Consider the following 21,472-nt stretch of genomic DNA (forward strand, 5'->3'; position numbering starts at 1 on the left):
CATCGCTGTTGCTCATCTGTGCTAAGTCTGAATCCATTAATCCCCTACTTAATGGGAGTACTATTAAGAGAATGTCTGCAGTTTAGGTATGTCATTTACTGCCTTCTGTGTGGCAAGATAGAAGGCTTCTTCAGGTATATTCTCTGCTAAGAATGTGCCTGAAGAAGAGAAACCGGCCCTTTGATTTGGCGTTCAGGTGGCAGCACTAAAAGCGCAGCACTGGTCACCTGAAGGGACTGCTGCACCGGGATGAAGCGCACTCCGGCTCCTGTCCCTTGAGCTGTCAAGTTAGAATGGCTGGCTGTCAGGCGGGACAGCCAGCATGGGCTATCAGCGTGGGGACATCCCCATGGAATGTCCCCACACTGATTGCTCTGCCCCCCTGGTGGGGGATTGGGGGGCTAGGCCGGCCAGTGGGGGAGAGGGGTCTGGGGCGGCCAACGGAGGAGTACGGCACTCAAGTCGGGTACTGGCATTGTTTCGGCCAGCCCCCGTTCTCTCCCCCGCCGGCTGCTCCAGCCCCCGTTCTCCCCCACCTGCCGCTCTAGCCCTGCAGTCCCCATGCTGACAGCCCAGCCCCCTTCTCCCCGCCGGCCACTCTAGCCCCACTTTTAGGTGGCTGTATTCAGATGGCTGGGGAGGCCACTGTGCTGCGGTGATTATCCCTCTTGGAGGAGGGTTACAAAGTTCGCCTAGCAAGCGCCTCCCACACATTCACGTGGCCTCCCAACAGCCGCATATTTTGGCAATATGTGGCTTTACAAGCGGGGCAATTGGTCACCTGGAAGTGCCTAGAGTGAAAAACAAACAATGGCCTTGTCAGGAACATCCATATCTAGAAAAATGACAAAAAAACAATGAATATATTGTTGCTCCTTATCTTTTCAAGCACTTTGACCATTAATTCAGTTTTACCCAGATTTTTTATACTTTCAAGACAAAGGAAAGTTCACAGGTTGGGTCCTGGTGCAAGCACAGCTTTATACACACTCAAGCACCCATGCCCACACTTCATCATGCCATATTTAACACAAGATTTAACTATCTGTCTGTCTCCCAATTACTATCTGTAACATTTGGGGCTGGACACAGGTACCTTTGCTGTTCATGGAGTCTACAGTTCTCTGTTGTTCTTGCAGATTGGTCTCCTGCCTCAGATGGGGCCAATACAGTCTTCATTCCTTTGGTTGGACCCATCAGATGCTAGCGCTGGTCCTTGCTGGCTTCAATGCTGATCACCCTGATGTGATGGTTAGTTAAACTCCTGGTGTGGCATTCTGGAAACTTCTCTACTTGACCAAATGGAGTAAATGGGCCACTGTTATTCACTTCAAAGGATAATTAGTTTAGGGGAAGCTTGAAAGTAACCCTTCAAGCAAGATTGGAACATGAAACAAAGGCTCAATTCAATGTCTCTCCTTGGACCTATATTTGCAGGTCAAAATCTTCTGTAAGTGGTCAGTAACAACAACTTTTTTTTAAAATAATCACATCCAAAAGTTTATTCAGAAGACAAAACTACACACAGAACTACAACTAAGTATACTACTTTCACTGAGCAACATTAACAATAAGTGGGAAATTAATACTGCCCCTCTGTGTCACTATCAAGCTTATATCTGGCCCATCTAGTTTTGTGAATTGGATTTTCCACTAGTCCAATGTCAACTTGACCACCTTTCCTATGAATTTCAGCTATTTGTTCTCAGGAGATGTTTGACCATAATAAAGGCAATTAGGAATGGGCAATAAATGTTGGCCTTGCTTGGAGTACCCATATCCAAAATATGAAAAATAGACTATGAATGCATGAAAGAGAAAAAGATTTTTGAAATGTGGACCAAATGTGCTTGCTAATGGTGAACGTAGTCATTAGTGGAAATCTGCTCTGCAGTTTCATTGACTTCAATGTGACCAATTGTTCAAAGATGAGGATAGTCAGCTGATGACAGATGAATGAAGATACAGCAGATAAATATTTCCACTGCAATGTGTACGTTTAATAGCAATGTTTGTGATATTTTTTACTGCTTATGCCTTAATTCTTTGGACTCTGTGTTCCTGTTTTCGGGGACTACCAACAAGCACATATACTCTGTGTCTCATTTTCTGGGACTAGTTTAATACCGAATCGCCAGCTGGTTCATACTGATGTTTGTACTGTAGTTTACCCATGGACCAGTCAGGAGTTGTATTATGAAAGGTTAAAAATGGCCAGAGTCCAAAGGGTTTTTATTTTAAAGCTGCAAAACCTTTGAGAGGAAAAGGAACAATTCCAAGAATCTGAGAAAACAGAAACTGCCATGAATGAGAACAATATATTACTTATTTAGGCAATTGGGGTCATGAAGAAGGCAGAAATCTTGTAAATTTGGCTCATGAGGTGATATTTCCCACACTTCTTTTCGACTCACCAGTTTCACAAGAAAATTTATTGTAATAAAATGCGGTGAGAAGTGATACTGGGCAAAAGTCTGTCGAGTCAAGGAAACCCCAGGAAGGCAAACATATGCGTGACCTCCCGAACTGTCATATGCCCCATGCTCAAGCCCAGTAGTATGGGTTCCTGCCTCTCCATGCTGCTCACCACTGCCATCTTGCTGCACCTCGTGGCGGGAACTGCTAACGGAAGTGAAGCATCGAGGAAATCCAGAAGTGAATCAATGGCAGGAACGGTAGCCATCTTGCCACTCCTCATGGTCAACACCATCTTTCTGGTCCTCAGATCCAGATGACGTCGACAGGAAGAGCAATGCAGCCTCTGGAGCGCTGGCATCAGTCATCCTTCACCAAGCGAATTCCAACCAGATGAACAATTCGACGATGGAGGTGAGGGTAAATGGTCATCTGACAGATTGCTTAACGAGAGCTTTATAAATTCTGCGACTGCTCGGCAGTACAACTTAAAGGATAACCCAACAGAATACCATATTTATCTAGCATCACAATCGCATTCGGCGACTATTTAGGGGTATTGTACAGTACACATAACTGTAAAGGGGGGGAGGAATTTTGCAAGTTCTGTCTGTATGTATTGGAGGATTCGTGTGCTTCTGTGTTGCAGGGCCTAGACTTCCTGCATCACCTTAAATGCCTGACCATGGAGTACTATGGCTCACTCTCCCAATCACGGTGCAGAATAGAAGGTCCCAAAGGTCAGACACTACCTATGGTCTCTCCACACTGAATATTGAAACCCTTTTTTTTCCAGAACCTAACCCCCGACTGTAAGCTGATAGCCACAAAGAGTAGGTGATTCAGTGCAGGGGACCATGAATTTATTGGAGCCGAAACGCAACAGCTGCTTAAAGAAAAACACCATTGAACCCAGCAACAGCCTGTGGAGAGCCCAGGTGGTAGTTGTGAGAGGGGGAGAAAAGCCCAGGCTAGTGATTGACTATGCCAAACTATTAATCACTTCACACTCCTGGAGCATACCCCCTCCCCCAAATCTCAGATGTGATGAATGAAATTGTGCAGTTCTGGGTCTGTTCGACCATTGACCTGAAAGCTACATATTGCCAGCTTCCAATCGATTCCATGGACCGTCCCTACACAGCATTTGAGGCAGATGGACAGATTTATCAGTTCCTGAGGGTCGCATTTAGTATTACGAACATGGTCTTCCAGAGGCAGATGGACAAAGTGGTAGATAATTACAAGTTAAGGGCTACCTTCTGCTATCTTGACAACATCACCATTTCCAGACACAATCTGGAAGACCACGATGCCAAATGCCAATAAGTTGACAACTGCCAATAAGTTTCTCCACACAGCCAAATACCTGACCCTCGCGTACAATGTCAGTAAGTGTATGTTCTGGACTAAACGTCTAGCTATCCTGGGTTATATGGTGGAGAACAGCATCATTGGCACAGACCCTGAGCGAATGCGCCCCCTCTTAGACCTCCCTTTCCCAAGGACCATGAAAGCTTTAAGAAGGTGCCTGGGCTTCTTCTCATACTATGCCCAATGGGTACCTCATTATGCTGACAAGATCCTACCCATTTTAAAATCCCCCTCCTTTCCATTATCGGCCAGGCAGCTTTTAGCTACGTCAGGAGCTATATCACTGAGACCACGTTGCATGTGATGGACGAAAACGCAGCATTCCAGGTGGAGAGCGATGCCTCTGACATAGCTCTGGCTGTGATCTTTAATCAGGAGGGCAGGCCGGTAGCTTTCTTTTCCAATATCCTACAAGTCCATGAGCTGAGAAACCCTTCAATGGAGAAAGAGGCTCAAGCCATTGTGGGGGCCATCAGGAAATTTACACTGCTCACTGATCAGTGATGTGTAGCATTCATGCTCAATAACACAAAAAAGGGTAAAATAAAGAATGACATGATCACAAGGTGGAAGATCGAACTCTCCACCTATAAATGATATAGCATATAGGCCAGGTACACTCAATGAACCTCCAGATGCCCTATCCCAAGGAAGCTGTGCTATTGCACACACCAGCCAATTATGGTAACTTCATGATGAGCTCTGCCACCCAAGCATCACCTGCATGCCCCACTTTGTCAAGGCACGCAACCTGCCCTTCTCTATTGAAGACATCAGGGAAATGACTGAGTCATGTCAGGTCTGTACTGAGTGCAAATCACACTTCTACCGCGCTGACAAAGCGCACCTAATTAAAGATTCCCACCCTTTTGAACGACTCAGCATTGATTTCAATGGGCCCCTTCCTTCCATCAATGGAAATGTGTACTTTCTTATCGTTATTGATGAGTACTCATGTTTTCCGTTCACTATCCCTTGCCCAGACTTCTAATTCAATTTAATTAAGGTTGCTACTCTTTCATCTAAAATTTACAAGTCAAACAGTCATCTTTGGAATTATTAGCTTTGGAAAGTAGTCTACAACCAAAACTATTAATCAAAGCACATATTGGGTTTTTTTTTCTTTCTTTTTAACAAAGCATATAGTTTGAAAATGAGAGTTTCTTCTCACTGTTATCATTCCAGAAGCATCCAATAGCAAAACAACAGGCATACTGTCAAGATGAGACCTTCCATTGCAGGGTATCTGAAATGTTTTCCAGGAAGTATGACTTCTCTTTTACTGAGGTTGATAGAGCCCTCTCTCAGATTTACTCCATTTTTCAGACCTCTTCTCATCCCTTCCCTTCAAAGAGAACATTGATAGAGTTCTGCAGTCTTCATTTTTAATCCCACAATCTTTTGCATCCAGAACATCAACCTCTGTCATTTCTTCTAGTTCCAATGGATTCCACCATGAGCTGTATAATTCCTATTTCCATCCCTTTTTAACTTCCACAGAGAGTACTCCCTCCGTGATTCCTCAATCCACTCATGTGTCCTTGCCCATACTTTACTGACCCCTAGTACATTCCCCTATAGTTGCAGGAGGTTGTTCTTGCATTTTCTCCCTCACCACCATGCAGCAAACTAAACAGCCTTCTCCTGTGAAGCAATGATTCATGTACACCTCCTCCAGCTCATCTACTGCATTCAGTGCTCTTGAAGTAGTCTCCTCTACTTTGGTGAGACCAAGAATGGAAACTAGGTGACCAATTTTCAAAGCACGTGGGCTCTGTTTCCAATGCCCAGTCTGAACTCCTAATTGCATAACATTTCAATTATCCTTCCCATTCCCACATAGACCTGTCCAATGACAGCTGTATCTACTGTCAGGATAAGGCCCAACACAAATTATAGGAACAAAACCTTCTATTTCACCTCCGTTGTCTATAACAGGGGTGGCCAAACCAGGGGGGAGTTGGGTTGCTGGGCAGCGGGGAGGGGAGCTGTCAGGTGCGGGGAGGGGAGCTGTCAGGTGCGGGGAGTTGGGTCGTCGGCTGATTGTCATCAGCCCACCCCCTGCTAGGCACCTGAAAGTGGCTAGCCGCTTTCAGGCTGCTACTTTCAGGTGCCTAGGGGGAGCACTTGTAAGTGGAGAATATACCTTCCTGAGGTGGGTTGAGTAAGTGCACCTTGGGGATGGGCTCTCCACTTTCTGGTGGCCTCCTGACAGCCGCATTCGGGTATTTAGGCGGCTTTACATTTGTGTATTATGGCCACCTGAAAGGGGCTAACAATAGTGTTAGTGGGTGTGGCTTGCGATTGCATGATTGCTACGGCTCTCAAATATCTGAAGTTTATGGTATGCAGTTCGTATGTTAAGGAAGTTTGGCCACCCCTGGTGTATAACGTACTGGTATGATAACTGAATTCTCTCTCGCTCGCTCTCTCCCTCCCTCCCTCTCTCTCTCCCCATTCCCATATCCATATCTCTCTCCCCACCCCCCACCAGCTATTATCACCCATTTTTGACCCACTGCTGGCTTCACTCTCCTACTAGATCTTCTCCCACATGTGGTTCTATTTGCACTTCATCTCTCCCTTATGCTTCACCGTATCAAATGCAGAATCTAGCACTGCAGCCACCTGAGCAGGGGTTCAGATTTCTAGATCATTGGGATTGCTTCTGGAGAAGGTATGATTTGTACAAAATAGCTGGATTACACCTGAACTGGAAGAGAACCAATATCCTGGTGGTGAGGTTTGCTAGAGCTGTTGAGGGTTCAAATTAGTTTGGCGGGGGATGGATAACAGAATTATAGGGCAGAGAATAGATCAGATGGTAGAAAGGTTGATGCAATGTGTAATGAGATGGTGAGGAAGGACAAACAGTGGATGGGAGCATAAATACAATTGGAGGGTTTGAAATGTGTTTATTTCAATGCTAGGAGTATTAGGAATAAGAGAGATAAACTTAAAGCATGGATCAGTATATGGAATTATGATGTTATGGCCTTAACACAGACTTGCCTGCACAAGGACAGGATTTGCTGATGCAGGTACCTGGATTTAGATGTTTCAAAGGGAGGTAAAAGGATGGGTGGGGTTGGGGAAGTAGCATTACCAATCAAGTAGTATCACCGCTGTAGTAAGGCAGGACATTGTGAAGGGATTGTCTACTGAGTCCGTGTTGGTGGAAGTCAAGCAGGAAGGGAATGATCATTCTATTGGGAGTAGACTATAGGCCCCCACATAGGCTTTGGGACTGAAGAGCAGATAAGCAGATAGATTGTGGAATGGTGCAAAAAATAACAGGTTTGTTGTTCTGGAGATTTCAATTTCCCTAATATTGACTAGGGCCTCCTTACTGTGAGGGATAGATGGGGCAGCATATATCAGGGGTGTCCAAGAAGAATTTCTGATAAAGTATGTGGACCAACCAACTAGAGGAGAGACCATGTTGGATCCAATACTGGGTAATGAACCATGCCAGGTGACAGACCTCTTGGTGGTGGAGCATGCCAGTGTCCGTAACTTCAACTCCCTGACAAAATCGTAGTGTTCAATTGGAGAAGAGCTTATTTTGATGGGATTAGGCAGGAACTGAGAGTAAATTGAAAATAGATGTTTTCAGGGAAAAGGACAGAAAATATGGAGGATGTTTAGGGACCACTTGTGTGGGATTCTGGATAGGTTTGTCCCATTGTTACAGATGGTTATAAAAGGTTGACAAAAGAAGTGAGACATCTAATTAAGAGGAAGAAGGAAGCATACATAAGGTTTTGGAAGCAAAAACCAGGAAGGGCTCAAGAGAATTATATGAAGGAAGTTAAGGATGTAAGAGAGCTCGAAGAAGGCCTTGGCAAGTAGGATTAAAGAAAAACTAAAGGCAATCTATGCATACATGAAGAACAGAAAGATGACTAGAGTGAAGGTAGGGTCATTTAAGGATGAAAGAGGCAATGTGTGATTGGAGACAGAGGAAGTTCTAAATGAAAACTTTTCTTCAGTATTCATGAAAGAGAGAGGGACCTTGGTCAATGTGAGATCAGTATAGAACCAGCTTTTGGAGAAAGCTCAGATAAAGAAAGAGGACGTGCAGGATTTTCTTAAAAAAACATTGGGAAAAATAGGTCTCCGAGACCAGATGAGATGCATCCCAGGTTACTACACGAAGTGAGGGAAGAGATTGGTGGGGCATTGGCAATGATTTCTTTCTGTCCTCCCTAGCAACAAAGGAGGTACTGGAGGACTGAAGAATGGGAAATTTAGTCCCCTTGTTTAAAAAAGGTAATAGGGAGAATCATAGGAATTATAGCCTCATGAGTCTTGCATCAGTGGTGTGGATACTATTGGAGGAGTTTCTTAGAGACTGAGTTTAAGGGAATTTACAAAAGTAAAGTCTTTTCAGGAATAGTCAGCATGGCTTTGTGAAGAGCTGGTCATTCCTCACAAGCCTAACTTGAGTTTTTTTTTGAGGAATAAAATAAGTTGTAGGGCAGTAGATGTAGCGTATATGGATTTTAGCAAAGGCATTTGACGAGGTCCCCATGAGAGAAGAGACGTGTACAGAAAGTAATGAGGAATGGAATCCACGGAACCTTGACTGTGTAGATTCAGAATTTGCTTGGCTGGAGAAAGCAGAGATTGGTCGTGGATGGGAAGTATTCTGTCTGGAGATCAGTCACTCATGGGACCCCTTTTTTTTTTGATTAAAAAAAAATTAACAACTGAATTGGAAGGCTGGGAAAGTTAGTTTGCATGTGACATGCAGGTTGGAGGTGTTGATAGTGTGGCAGGTTGGTGTATGTTACAACAGGATAAAATGTATACAGGATGCTGAGTTGGGCAGAGAAGTGCCAAATATATTTTGGAAGGACAAACTTGAATGTGGAGTGGTTAATGGCAGGATTCTTAATTGTGTGGGCAACTTTGGGGTCCAAATCCATAGATCTCTCAAGGTGTTAGGGTAGTAATGTAGGTGTATGCTATACTAACCTTTTTAAAAATAAAAATAAAAACTGGGAGATTGAGTTCAAGAGTCCAGAAGTAATGATGCAGCTATTCAAAACTCTGGTCAGACCACACTTGGAATGTTGTGTTAATTTCTGGTCACATCATTACAGGAAGAATGTGAAAGCTCCAGAGAGGGTACAGGGGAAATTTACCAGGATGTTGTTTGAATTGGAGAATGTGTCTTGTAGGGCAAGGTTAAGCACTGGGTCTTTTCTCTTTGGATCAAAGAAAGTTTAAAGGTGACTTTTGCATCGTGTCAAATTTGCATCCTTTCAAATTTGCATCGCATCATATTTACGTCACATCTAATTCATATCATGTCATATTCACATCGTGTTGAATATGTATCGTGACAAATGCACATCATTTCAAATTCGCATTGCCCAAGAAGTGCATCACAACAAATACGCATTGCGTAAATTCACAGCGCATCAAATTCGCAGCGCATCAAATTCGCAGCGCATCAAATTCGCAGCGCATCAAATTCGCAGCGCATCAAATTCGCAGCGCATCAAATTCGCAGCGCATCAAATTCGCAGCGCATCAAATTCGCAGCGCATCAAATTCGCAGCGCATCAAATTTGATGCAATAAAATTATAAGAGGCCTAGGTAGGATGGACAGCCAGCATCTTTTTCCCCAGGGCAACAGTAGCAAATACCATATGTCCTCTGCACAAGATAATGGCAGGAATTTTTATTTATTTTTTTTTTTTTTTTTTACACAGAGAATAGTTGGTGCCAGGAAGGAGGAGGCTGATATGATAGGAACATTTTAAAGACTTGGACAGGCAAAAGCATGCAAAATAAGAAGGTTATGCATGTGAGGTAGGCAAAGGTTTAGTTTGTTAAGTAAGTTTGCATAGGTTGGCACAACATCATGGGCTGAAGGGCCTGTACTCTGCTATAACGTTCTATGTTCTAACCCACTGTTCCTCAAGCAGTTTGTGTTTGGAAATGTAATTTCTCCTGCCTTCTGCAATATCTTTCACTCCAAAGATTCCATTAGTTGCTGTAGGTTTTGCTGTCTTAATCTTTACTTGAAATCAGATTTATGAATAGGAATGGCTTTAAAGTACTGTATATGGACCAAATGGGACTAACCTACAATTCCAACCATCAGCATGGAAAAATTTGGCCAAATGATCTGTTCTGTATGGTATGACTTATGACTACAAAACCACTTCCAGGAACAGTGAAATGTTAAAAGTTTTAGGGGACAGTGCCCAATGAATATCAGCGTATATCGCCAGAGTTCATGAACTTTGCATATGCACCATGATCAATACTTCTCATTATCAAAGATGACTCACTCAGCATTATGAGGGGGCAATATGACAATTTTGCATTTGGAAATCTAAGCTACTTAATAAAAATAAAATGCTTTTTACTTTTGTGAAGCTGCACCAGATTTAAGGTGAAGAGAAAGTTAGAAAAGAATACTTCATTATTTAAAAATGTTACTCATCCCAAGAACCTCTTCTCTGATTAAACCCACAGAAGACACAATATTTACAACTTTCCAAATAAAGCTTAGTTGCTCTACATGTATAACCAATGCATAGCCATGTATAGGGAAATGTATACTTTGCATAACTTTGAAAACTGTCAAACCTACAACAGACTGATCTATACTGGTAGTATTTAAGGTTGCCTGATTTAGAATTGTTTTTACAGAAATTATATCTCATTTAACCAAATCTAAAATAATTTGGGCAAAAGACCCGGAGATCTATTGCCATTTTCAAGGATACTTCAGAAATTGAACCAGGAGTTAGCCTAGGCAATAACACTCATGCTCTTAACTCAACTAATTATATCCAATATAGATTAATCTTTGGACAGAGTGAAATGAACATTAATAATAATTACAATATCATTTTACTTGACAGGTTATCTATATGTACAGAAATCTCAAGGATATTGCCGTTTTTAATTATCATTTTCACAAATTTGTTTATCTGGAAACCCAGCAAGTTTTGAAGCTTTTCTTCAGACATTTCTGAGAGCCTAAGGTATGAAAGCACAAATTACACTAATGCTTTAACAGTGTCCACTGATGCTAAGAACCTAAACTTGACATTAAGCCTGGTAGGATTGAAATTGGAGAATTGAATTTGAATTTTAAAGTGTGGAAGAAACTTTCCAGTTTATGCAATGACATATGTTTAAATACATTTTATAACACCAAGTTGCAGATTTAGGTACATTTATAGACCTAATGAATGAACAGATGCAAGGAAAATAAATGCTAAATTAATTAATTGCTGAAGTACTTAAAATGTATATAAAATTGATTTTATTGTTGCATATATCTTACATTTTACTAGTTAATAGCATCAGCATTGTAAAAACTAAAATCTGACCAGATGGACATAATTACTATTTGCTGTACTTCTTTTACAATTCAATCCCAGTTAATAAATATGAATGTAAGCCTATTGCTTTAAAATTACAAATTGTAGTACTCCTTAGTGTGTAAAAAAAAATGTGGTAGGCAAATGATACAAGATGTTCCCAATTATTTACTTGTTTCAATATTACCTCTTGTATTATAGTGGATTAAAGCAGCTGGTTTGACCATGTAGCAAACTTGTATAATCACAGAAGAATTTCAAATTATATTCCAGTCACATGAAGAAATGACCAAGGTAAAGCCAATTTAAAGTGTGTGTACGAATAGTGCTATTTCATTCGTCTACAGTTCAACAGTATCTTTCCTTCAAAACTGTTCTTTTTCAATCTTTTTATTGGTTTTTCTAGGAAATATAATACAATGAAAGGGAACAAAACTGAAAATAAAATATATATTCAAACAATATAAACTCAATTTCCCCCCCCTCAACTGCAATGAGTGAAAATAAAAAAAATCAAAGGAATTATTTTTAAAAAATCACCTAACCTACTTTAATAATTAAAAAAAAACAAAAAACAGCTGAACAACTTATCCTGAGAGTTACATATTTTGTAGTTTTTGATTCCCACTGTAAATCAAAAAATAACCAAGATAAGTCTATATCTCATCTGTAAGAGTAAATGCATCTAATCACATGAGAAACATTTACATCATATGAAAATAAGATGAAATACTGCCATGTATCTTAAGCACGAAATGGCTATATACTTCCTCGATACACCCCAAGCGACCTTCACAGACAAAATTTGGAATTTAGTCAGTCTAAACTGCACTTCTCCAATATCCACCAAGAGAGGTCTGAAACCTTCTTTAGAAATATTAAAAAAGACAAGATATATCAGAAAGTCTCAGAATTCAAACAGTGGGAGGAGGAAGAATCCAGACCAACAAAAGGTATTAATTAGATTATAATAAGGAACTAGGTAGAATTTATCATGTCTGTGCAAAAGAAGATGGAATAGAGATGACAGGGGAAGAAGATGGTGGGGTGGGGTGAGGTTTAATGAAAGCCAGAGAAGTTGATATTAATGCCATCCAGTTGGAGGGTGCCCAGTCAGAAGATGAGGTGTTGTTCCTCCAATTTAAGGGTGGTCTCAGTCTGGCAGTACATGAGACCATGGACAGACATTTCAGCAAGGGGACAGGATGGACAATTGAAATGGGTGGCCATTGGGATATCCACACTATTGTGGCAGCCAAAGTGTTCAATGAAGTAATTTCCCAGTCCACATCCAGTCTCTCCAATATAGAGGAGACTGCAGTGGAAGCACTGGATGCAGTAGATGACCCTTGCAGATTCACAAGTGAAATGTTGCTTTATGGAAAGACTGTTTTGAGCCCCAAATGGTGCTGAGGGAGAAGGTGCAGGCACTTCTCCTGAAGTCACAGGGATAAGTCCGAAGGAGACAATTGGTGAGAAGGGAAGAGTGAACAAGGGAATCACAGAGGGAGCAGTCCCCATGAAAGACAAAGAGGGGAGGAGAATATATGTCTTGTAGTGGGATCACTTGATATGTCATGGAAATGGTGGAGGAGGATGTGTTGATGTGGAGGCTGGTGAGGTGGTAGAGGAGGACAAGAGAAATCCTGTCCTTGTTGAGCGTGAGAGTGCAGGTGGCCAGGGCAGATGTACGGGTAATGGAGGATATGCAGGTGAGTGCCAAGTTGATGGTAGTAGAGGAAAAGCAATGTGGTTTAAAGAAGGAGGACTTCTCTGAGGATCTGACATGGAAGTCATCATCCTGGGTGCAGATGTGACAGAGATGGAGGAATTGAGAGAATAGAATAGAATGCTTACTGATGACAGGGTGCAAAAAGGTGCAGTCAAGATAGCTGTGGGAGTTGGTGGGTTTGTAAAAGATGTCTGTCAAGAGTATGTCTCCTAATATGGAGATTGAAGAAAGGGAGAGTGTTGCTAGAGATGGATCAAGTGAATTTGAGATAGGGTGGAAGTTGGCACCAAAGTGGATGAAGTCAATGAGCTCATCATGGGTCCATGAGGCAGCACCAAAGTAGTCATCGATGTAGCGGAGGAAGAGTTGAGGGGGCTTGCCTTGTTAGACTTGTAGCATGGCTTGCTCCACATAGCCAACAGAAAGGCAAGCATACCTGGGGCCTATGGCTACCCCTTTAACCTGGAGAAATTGTGATGAGACAAAGGAGAAATTATTGAGGGTGAGGACAAGTTCAGCCAGCCGGAGGATTGCGGTGGTACTATTGTCCAGAAAGGAACAAAGGGCTTTGAGGCCCTCAGTATGGGGAATGGAGGTGTATAGGGATTGGATATCCATGGTAAATGAGGCAATTAAGTTTGGAGAACTGGAAGTTGTTGGAGTGATGGAGGGTGTGTGAAGTGTCCCAGATGAAGGTGGGGAGGGACTGGATCAGGGAGGACAAAACAGTCGAGGTAAGTAGAGACCAATTCAGTGGGGCAGGAGGATGCAGAAACGATGGGTCTGCCAGGACAATTGGGTAGGTGGATCTTGGCTAGGAAGTAGAAACAGGCAGGGCAGAGTTGGGAAACAATAAGGTTGGAGGCTGTGCCAGGTAGGTGATCGGAAATGATGAGTTCAGAAATGGAGTGATGAGTTTCAGTGGGGTCTTATTGGTGGGGTATGTAAGAGAAGGTGTCTGAGAGTTGTCCTCACCTTCAATAATTTCTCCTTTGGCTCAATGCACTTACTCCAGATTAAGGTGGTAGCGTAAGTACCCACATGGGCTCCAGCCTTGCCTGCCTATTTGTTGGCTATATGGAACATTCAACTCTACAAGCCTACACAGGCAAGGCCCCTCAACTTTTCATCTGGTACATTGATAACTACTTTGGTGTTGTCTCAAATACTCACAACATTTACTTTGCTGCCAACTTCCACCTCATCCTCTAATTCACTTGGTCTATCTCTAGCGATACTTTCCTATATTTCCTCTCTCTCTGGAGACAAACTCTCGACAGACGTCTTCTACAAACCCACCAACTCACACAGCTACATTGACTACACCTCTTCCCCTATAAGAATTCCATTCCATTCTCTCAATTCTTGTCTCCATCACATCTACATCCAGGATGAGGACTTCCATGGCAGATCATCAGAGATGTCCTCCTTCTTCAAACAATGTGGCTTTCCCTCTACCACCATCAACTAGGCACTGACCCACATATCCCCCATTATCCACACATCTGCCCTGGCCCCAACAAGGACAGGATTCCTCTTGTCATCATCTACCAACCCACGAGCTTCTGTATCCAACACATCCTCCTCTGCCATTTCCGCCACCTAATAAGTGATCCCAGCACTAGACATGCATTCCCCTCTCTACCTTCCACAAGGACTGCTTCCTCTGTGACTCCCTTGTCCATTCCTTCCTTCCCACCAATTGTCTCCTTGGGACCTACCCCTGAGATCGTAGAAGATGCTGCACTTATACCCACACCTCCTCCCTCAGCACCATTCAGGGCCTCAAACAGTCATTCTAAGAAAAGCAGCATTTCACATGAATCTGCAGGGGTCTTCTACTGCATCTGGTGTACTTGCTGTGTCTCCTCTATATTGGAGAGACTAGACACCGACTGAGAGATCATTTTGTGGAGCACCTCAGCTCTGTCTGCCACACTAGCCATTTCAACTCCCCCTCCTATTCCCTTGCCAGACTGAGACCACCTGTAAATTGGAGGAACAATGTTTCATCATCTGACTGGGCACCCTCCAACTGGATGGCATTAATATCAACTTCTCTGGCTTTCATTAAACCCCATCTCACCTCCTGTTGTCTCTATTCCCTGTCTCCTTTTGCACAGACATGATAAATTCTACCTAATTCCTTACCACATCCAATTAACATCTTTTGTTGGTCTGGATTCCTTCTCCATTGTTTGAATTCTGAGACTTTCTGATATATCCTGCTTCTGCCATTTTTTTGATTTTTATTTTCCCTTGAAGGAAGTGTCAGGCCCAAAATGTTGGCAATAGATCTTTGTCTCCTATAAATGCTGAAAAGACCAACTGAATTCCTCCAGCATTTTGGTGTGTTTACTACAATCACAGCATTTGCAGCCTATCTTGTTTCACCCTCAAAAACTCTTCAACAGTTTTGATATTCAAGTGCACCCCATGGAAGATTAATGATTACCAATGTACCAGCCATACTTTCAAAGATTTAAGATAAATTCTCGCAACTACACAATAGAAAATTAACATTGATGAAGGGCTCAAGCCAAAACATCGGTTATGTACCTTTACCTTGGTTTGACCTGCTGAGTTTCTCCAGCATCTTTTTACTTGGATCTGTACATGTACCTTCCCATTACTCTCTAATTAGAGATCCAATGGAAATTTGTGTGATCATTCTGTGAAGTGTTTATCAAGTCTTATTGGTCTTCCAAACAAAATTCATGAACCATATCAAAGATGACTGCATAGAAATTCTGAGTGAATATACTACATGCTAGCACATTGCCCACTCTTTCATGCAGCACTTAGCTCAATTTTGTGCCATATATATTTACTCCCTATTGCATGTTAAATTATTTATTTCTCTCTGCTTACTATACCAAATTCCACAATGTAATTACATTATCTCTAGAAGTAATGAGTTTTCCCAAATGAAAAATTAAACATTAAAAAATCAAGAGAACCTATTGAATGGATTGGACCAATTTTGCTGAGACACTTGAAACGATACAGAAATTGTGGTTTAAAAAAAATGATCTGGTCACCTCTTATGGGAATAAACATTTTCATCATTAGTTACAAACTGTCAGCAACGGATGAGCAGTTGTTCCATCTCACAGAGAGAGAGATTTGTTGCTCGTTGGACACACACAAACTGATTCCCTCCGATCAGTCACTTGAGTGTCTTGCCAAAGAAACATGCCCCATCAGCGTTTTACAAATGGTAATCTATTCTTCTGCAGGTCACCACAGAGTTCCTTTTTGTTTCTTTTATTTCAGGTGAAACACTCTAGCCAGTGTTGTGAATTTTTGATGTCCAAAAATTAGTCGGGCAATGCGGAGAATTCTTCAGAAATGTTTAAACATTTATTTGCAAACAAAAGCTGGGGAAATCAAAAAGACCAGTCACTGACTGTGCACTGATCACAGCATGCACCTTCTTTTTATGTTAAATTCTAACCTTGCTTGTTCAATCAATCATGTCCCTTTTCTTTGCAGCATGCCAATCCTTGGTTTACCATTCCTTTATCTAAACGTGATTCAAAGCATTAACTTTTATCCATCCTCCCTATCCTGTACTCTTACCATGTGACTCATCATCTCTTGCCACCCTTATCTCATGTCCTTGCTTTGATTATAATTGTTCAACGGTAGAAGTGATTAAAAGATAGAAATTGACCTTCAAAACAATCCTGCAACAACTTTATTCCTTTAATCTGCCATTCCTTTAAAAATCTATTATTCAGCGAAAAAGGAATCAATTTATTTTGATATATTGAAGCCTGAACAATATTTTACCTTTCATACCTATCAATAAATTCCTTTTAGTCCAAATCTCTAACAAATGTTTTAAAATCGGTACATTATATCTCTGCAATAAAACAGAATTCCACTTAAATATGAAATGAAGTGAGTCAGGTTCTGAAATATTAGCTAATTCTACCCCAGCCCGAATAGGAGAATACGAAACATCCAACATGCGATTAATAAATCTTAATTGAGCTGCTTCATAATAATTTTGAAAATAAGGCAATTGTAAACCTCCCAAGGCATATTTCCAAGTCAATTTATGTATCGCTACTCTAGCTAACTTCCCCTTCCATAAAAATTCTCGTACTACTTTATTTAAGTCCTGAAGAAGATTTTGAAAGTAGACAAGGAATTGACTGAAAAAGATACTGAATTCATGGAAAAACATTAATCTTAATACAAATTACTCAACCTACTAATGACAAAGCTAAATCCTTCCACTTAATCAAATCAGCCTTAATCTTTTTTATTAACAGTACATAATTTAAGTTATACAATGATTGAATATTTACATCAATCATTATACCCAAATACTTAACTTTATCAGTCCAACGAAGTTTAGTAATTTGTTTACACTGATCATAATTTGCATCAGAAATTGGTAATATTTCACTTTTGTCCCAGTTCACCTTATATCCTGACAATATGCCATATTCTTCTAAACATTCTTGCAAATAAATTAAAGATCATTCTGGATTAGTTAAATATATCACCACATAAATTAATCTTATATTCATCATCTGCTAATATTCTCATTCTGCCATATAGCTTGAGCTAATGGTTCGATGACCAATGCAAATAGAGCTGGCAACAAAGGACAACCTTGATGAGTGAATGTGATCATTTAAATAACAAAGAGTTTTGACCATTTGTCACCACCCTAGCAACTGGATTATTATATAGTGCCTTTAGCCAACCAATAAAAAAAGGGAAAAAATTAAATTTCTACAAGACTTTAAATAAAAAATTCCATTCGACCCGATCAAAAGCTTTTTCAGCATCAAGAGCAACTACCATTGGTTGGTTGAGTTGCTGATGTGATGCATTGATGAAGGAAATCACTCTAAGAATATTATCAGAGGCATATCTATTTTTAATAAAACCAGCCTGATCTACATGTACCAATTGAGGTAAATACTTAGCAAGTCTATTTGCCAATAATTTAATTATTATTTTATAATCTACATTCAATAAAATGGTAGAAGTGAATAACTCAAATACTGAAATAACTATGATAATTGAATTAATTGAATAATGAATATAGAGTAAATAATCATTGATTAATTGTTACATATAACAATTACAACACATTGTCCCACCTAACCCCATTGACCTACACTCAACCCGTAACCCTTCCTTCCTTTCCCGTCTGAATACATATCTACCTTCTCCTTAAATGCTATCGATTCTCCTCCACCGTTTTGTCTGTATCCCTGGTATCATTCTAGTGAATCTTCTCTGCAACCCCTGCATGACGAGGATGTCTTTCCTCAGATAAGGAGGCCAAAACTGCACGTAGTACTCCAGATGTGGTTTCACCAAGGCTCTGTACAGCCGTAGCAGGATCTCTGTACTCCTGTACTCAAATCCTCTTGCTATGAATGCCAACATAGCATTCGCCTTCCTCACTGCCTGTTGCACCTGCATGCCACTTTTAATGACTGATGAACAGCAACACCCAAGTCTCTCCGCATCTCCCCTTTTCCTAAACCGATACCATTTATATAATAGTCCTCTTTCCTGTTCTTACCTCACATTTATCCATATTATATTGCATCTGCCACGTAATACAAGTATATTATTGAAGGTAATAAAAAGCATTTTTTTCTATACCAGCCATTTCCTCTTGTATGGACCACAAGCGTTTTGAACAGGCTGAACTCAGAACTCACAACCTGTCTTCAAAATGGGGTTTTTAAACAAGCTGTCAGCTTGCTAATCTACAGAAACCAGTTCTCTCTCTCTCTTAGAGAAGGCCTGTTTGGTCTCCTCTCTCTCTCTGCCTGCAAAACCACATGACCTTCTTAGAACAGCACACTGCATTCAGACAGATTGCAGCACTGGATCCAAACTTTAGTCCATTCATCTGTTGCTTTCAAAACAATAATCCATTACTCGACAGCATGTCCAATTAACACCCTCGTGAAGTCTCTATAAGCATGCTTCAAAGTTTTTGCAACGGCTCTCGGAACCTGGACTGTCTGACTTGAGCGGAGTTCTGGCATTTTAAATGAGATTTGTTTTGTGAAATGTTTGTGCTTGTAACCTACACTACCCCCACAATCTATCTCCTTCAAAAACATATCTATATATATATATAATCTGTCACAAATGACTTTTGTTGATAGCAAGGTAATTAGTATTCCAAATGTGGTTTTACTAACATGTTGTACTGCTGCATGTAGTGTGTCAACACTTGGTACTCAATGCCCTGAATGATGAAGGCAAGTATGCCAAACACCTTTTACTGTTTACTTCTGTTGGGACTTTCAGGGAACTAGATACTGATCTTCTACAAACTCTTCCCCCCCCCCCCACCCCCCACCCCTCAACCTGCAACTCAAAGCTCTATCAATGAGTCTAAGAACTGCTCTGGTTTGACTTACCAACGTGCAACACCTTCCACTTATTCCAATTAAACTCCATCTGCCATTTTTCACTGTCTCAGTTGATTAAGGTCCCATTGTAATCTTAGATAATCTTCCTGATTTGTTTAAATTTCTCTCTTTTGCATATATATTTTTTCTTGAGCACAGTTTTTGCACTGCCAGTAAGTAGAAATTCTGCCTGGCCAATGGGAAAAGAATCTTAGGGTTGTATGTGATGTCATGTGTGTACTCTGACAATAAATCTGAACTTTGAACTCATTGTCCATTACACCATCAATTTTAAGATCACCTACATTCTCATCCAGATCATTAATATACATGATAAACAACAGTGGATCCAACACAGATTCCTGCAGCACACTTGTCTCAGCCTCCAGACTGAAAAGCAATCTTCCAACACCACTGGACTCCTACAACCAAGCCAATTTTGTAATCTTTTTGATGGCTGAACCTGGATCCCTTGCAATCTAACCTTCCAGTCCAGGCAACCATACAATTTCTTGTCAAAGTCAACTATATCAACTGCCCTGTCTCATTGTCTTTGTCATTGCATCAAAATAACTCAATTTCATGAGGCATGATTTTTGCACACAAAGCCACTAACTCTATTTAATCAATTAATTTTTGCCTTTCCAAACACATTCCATTTGCCTGTGTTGGACCATATCCCTCTAAACCAGGGGTGTCAAACTCAAATTCACAGAGGACCAAAATTAAAAACTTGGACTAAGTCGTGGGCCAAACTAAATATTTATTGAAAATTTTCAACAACATCTGCATGTTTCTCTTCTTTCAACATATGTAATGTTAAACATTTTCTTATTAAAATAAATGTTTAATAATAGTTTTGGTTAAACTCTTTCCAGAAGAAGCATTAACAAATGAGAAAGTATTCAATAAATAATATTTCTCTATAGCCTTTAAGCTCCTTTTAAATGTATTTTTTTTCACAAGCCAACAAGTCAAAAAAATAACAACTTGCTTCAATGAAAATTCAATCATTCAACTATGAGCAGTCCAAAGTTAACCAAAGAAAATATGAATCCAAGCTTAGCTTACTACATTGTGATTTACTCTGATGCACCTGGGTCTAAACCAGATACTTGGCATCTCTCCTTAGATGCAAGTTCATCAAACTCTGGGGGTCAGAGTTTTCCTCCCACCTGTCTTGAAAGGTCCTGTTTTCTGTCTTTGGTTTGGCCATTTTTCGTAAGGGGTTTATTACATGTGAGTTGGGCGACAGGTCGCAGATGCTAATGAAAGTAAAGAGAGGAGGTGGGGGCGATTAGCGGGCTGACGGGCCAGCACCAACGCATTTGCAAAGCATTCTGGGATTTGTAGTATTAGCTGTGCATGTGCTATACTGACGCGGCGGCCAGCGGGCCTATCATATTTGATATGATCTTGCGGGCCAAATATAATTATTTCACGGGCAAAATTTGGCCCGCGGGCCTGAGTTTGACATGTGTGCTGTAAACCTTCCCTTTCTATGTAGCTAGATTTAAAATATCATAATTGTATACAACTCTACAGCTTTCACTGGTAGTTCATTTCACACATGCACCACCATACATGTGTGGAAAACATTGCTCCTCAGGGCCTTTTTATATCGTTCCCTCTCACTTTAAACCATGGCCTCTAGTTTTAGACAACCCCAAACTGGAAAGAGACAATGGCTATCAACTTTATCCATGTCCCTCATAATTTTGTATAGCTCCATAAAGGTCACCCCAGCAGCCTCCTATGCTCATTGGAAAAGGTCCTGGCCCATCCAATCTCTTCTCACAACTTTTGCCCTCTATCCAAGTAATAGCCTTGTGAATAATTTAAAGGATGAGTAGATAATATCACCATAAAGTTACATAGAATATTTGGAGGGGAAAAGAATGCACTTTGTTGAGACCAGTACAGTGTTACCCCAATGTGTGAGGTGTGAAGATTTATAAAACTACTATCAGAGTTGGAGAGTTTGCATGAAAATAACAAATAAAGCTTTACATTAGGGAAGGTTGGAGTAAAATGTGATTAAATTGATTGTGCATAAAATAATGAGGGTGTGGCAGCCCGCGGCGTCCTAATGCACAAGATGGTGCCAGAACGCAGCGATCCAGCAAGGGCCATGCTTGCTAAATCTGCTTTCTTCATGGGCCATTGGCTTCACAGCATGAAACAGCGAGCACCG

The 21,472-nt window shown here is 41.0% G+C and overlaps 1 protein-coding gene across 12 annotated transcripts in view; it reads left to right on the plus strand.

The window, feature by feature from the left end:
- Positions 1-21,472, plus strand: part of LOC138736769 (trafficking protein particle complex subunit 3-like) — a 136,406-nt gene that overhangs the window by 7,975 nt on the left and 106,959 nt on the right. For 7 of the 12 annotated variants that reach the window (XM_069886800.1, XM_069886794.1, XM_069886802.1 and 4 more), the window contains exons 3-4: positions 10,678-10,800; positions 11,344-11,436. The exons of 3 other annotated variants lie outside the window; for them this stretch is intronic. The gene's annotated coding sequence lies outside the window, so the exon portion shown is untranslated. Of the gene's footprint in view, positions 1-2,725; positions 2,830-10,677; positions 10,801-11,343; positions 11,437-21,472 lie in introns of all 12 variants that reach the window. 2 more of the 12 variants (XM_069886795.1, XM_069886799.1) reach the window with 2 other exon arrangements.

This window comes from Narcine bancroftii, chromosome 6, assembly GCF_036971445.1.
Source record: "Narcine bancroftii isolate sNarBan1 chromosome 6, sNarBan1.hap1, whole genome shotgun sequence".
Lineage (NCBI taxonomy): Eukaryota > Metazoa > Chordata > Chondrichthyes > Torpediniformes > Narcinidae > Narcine > Narcine bancroftii.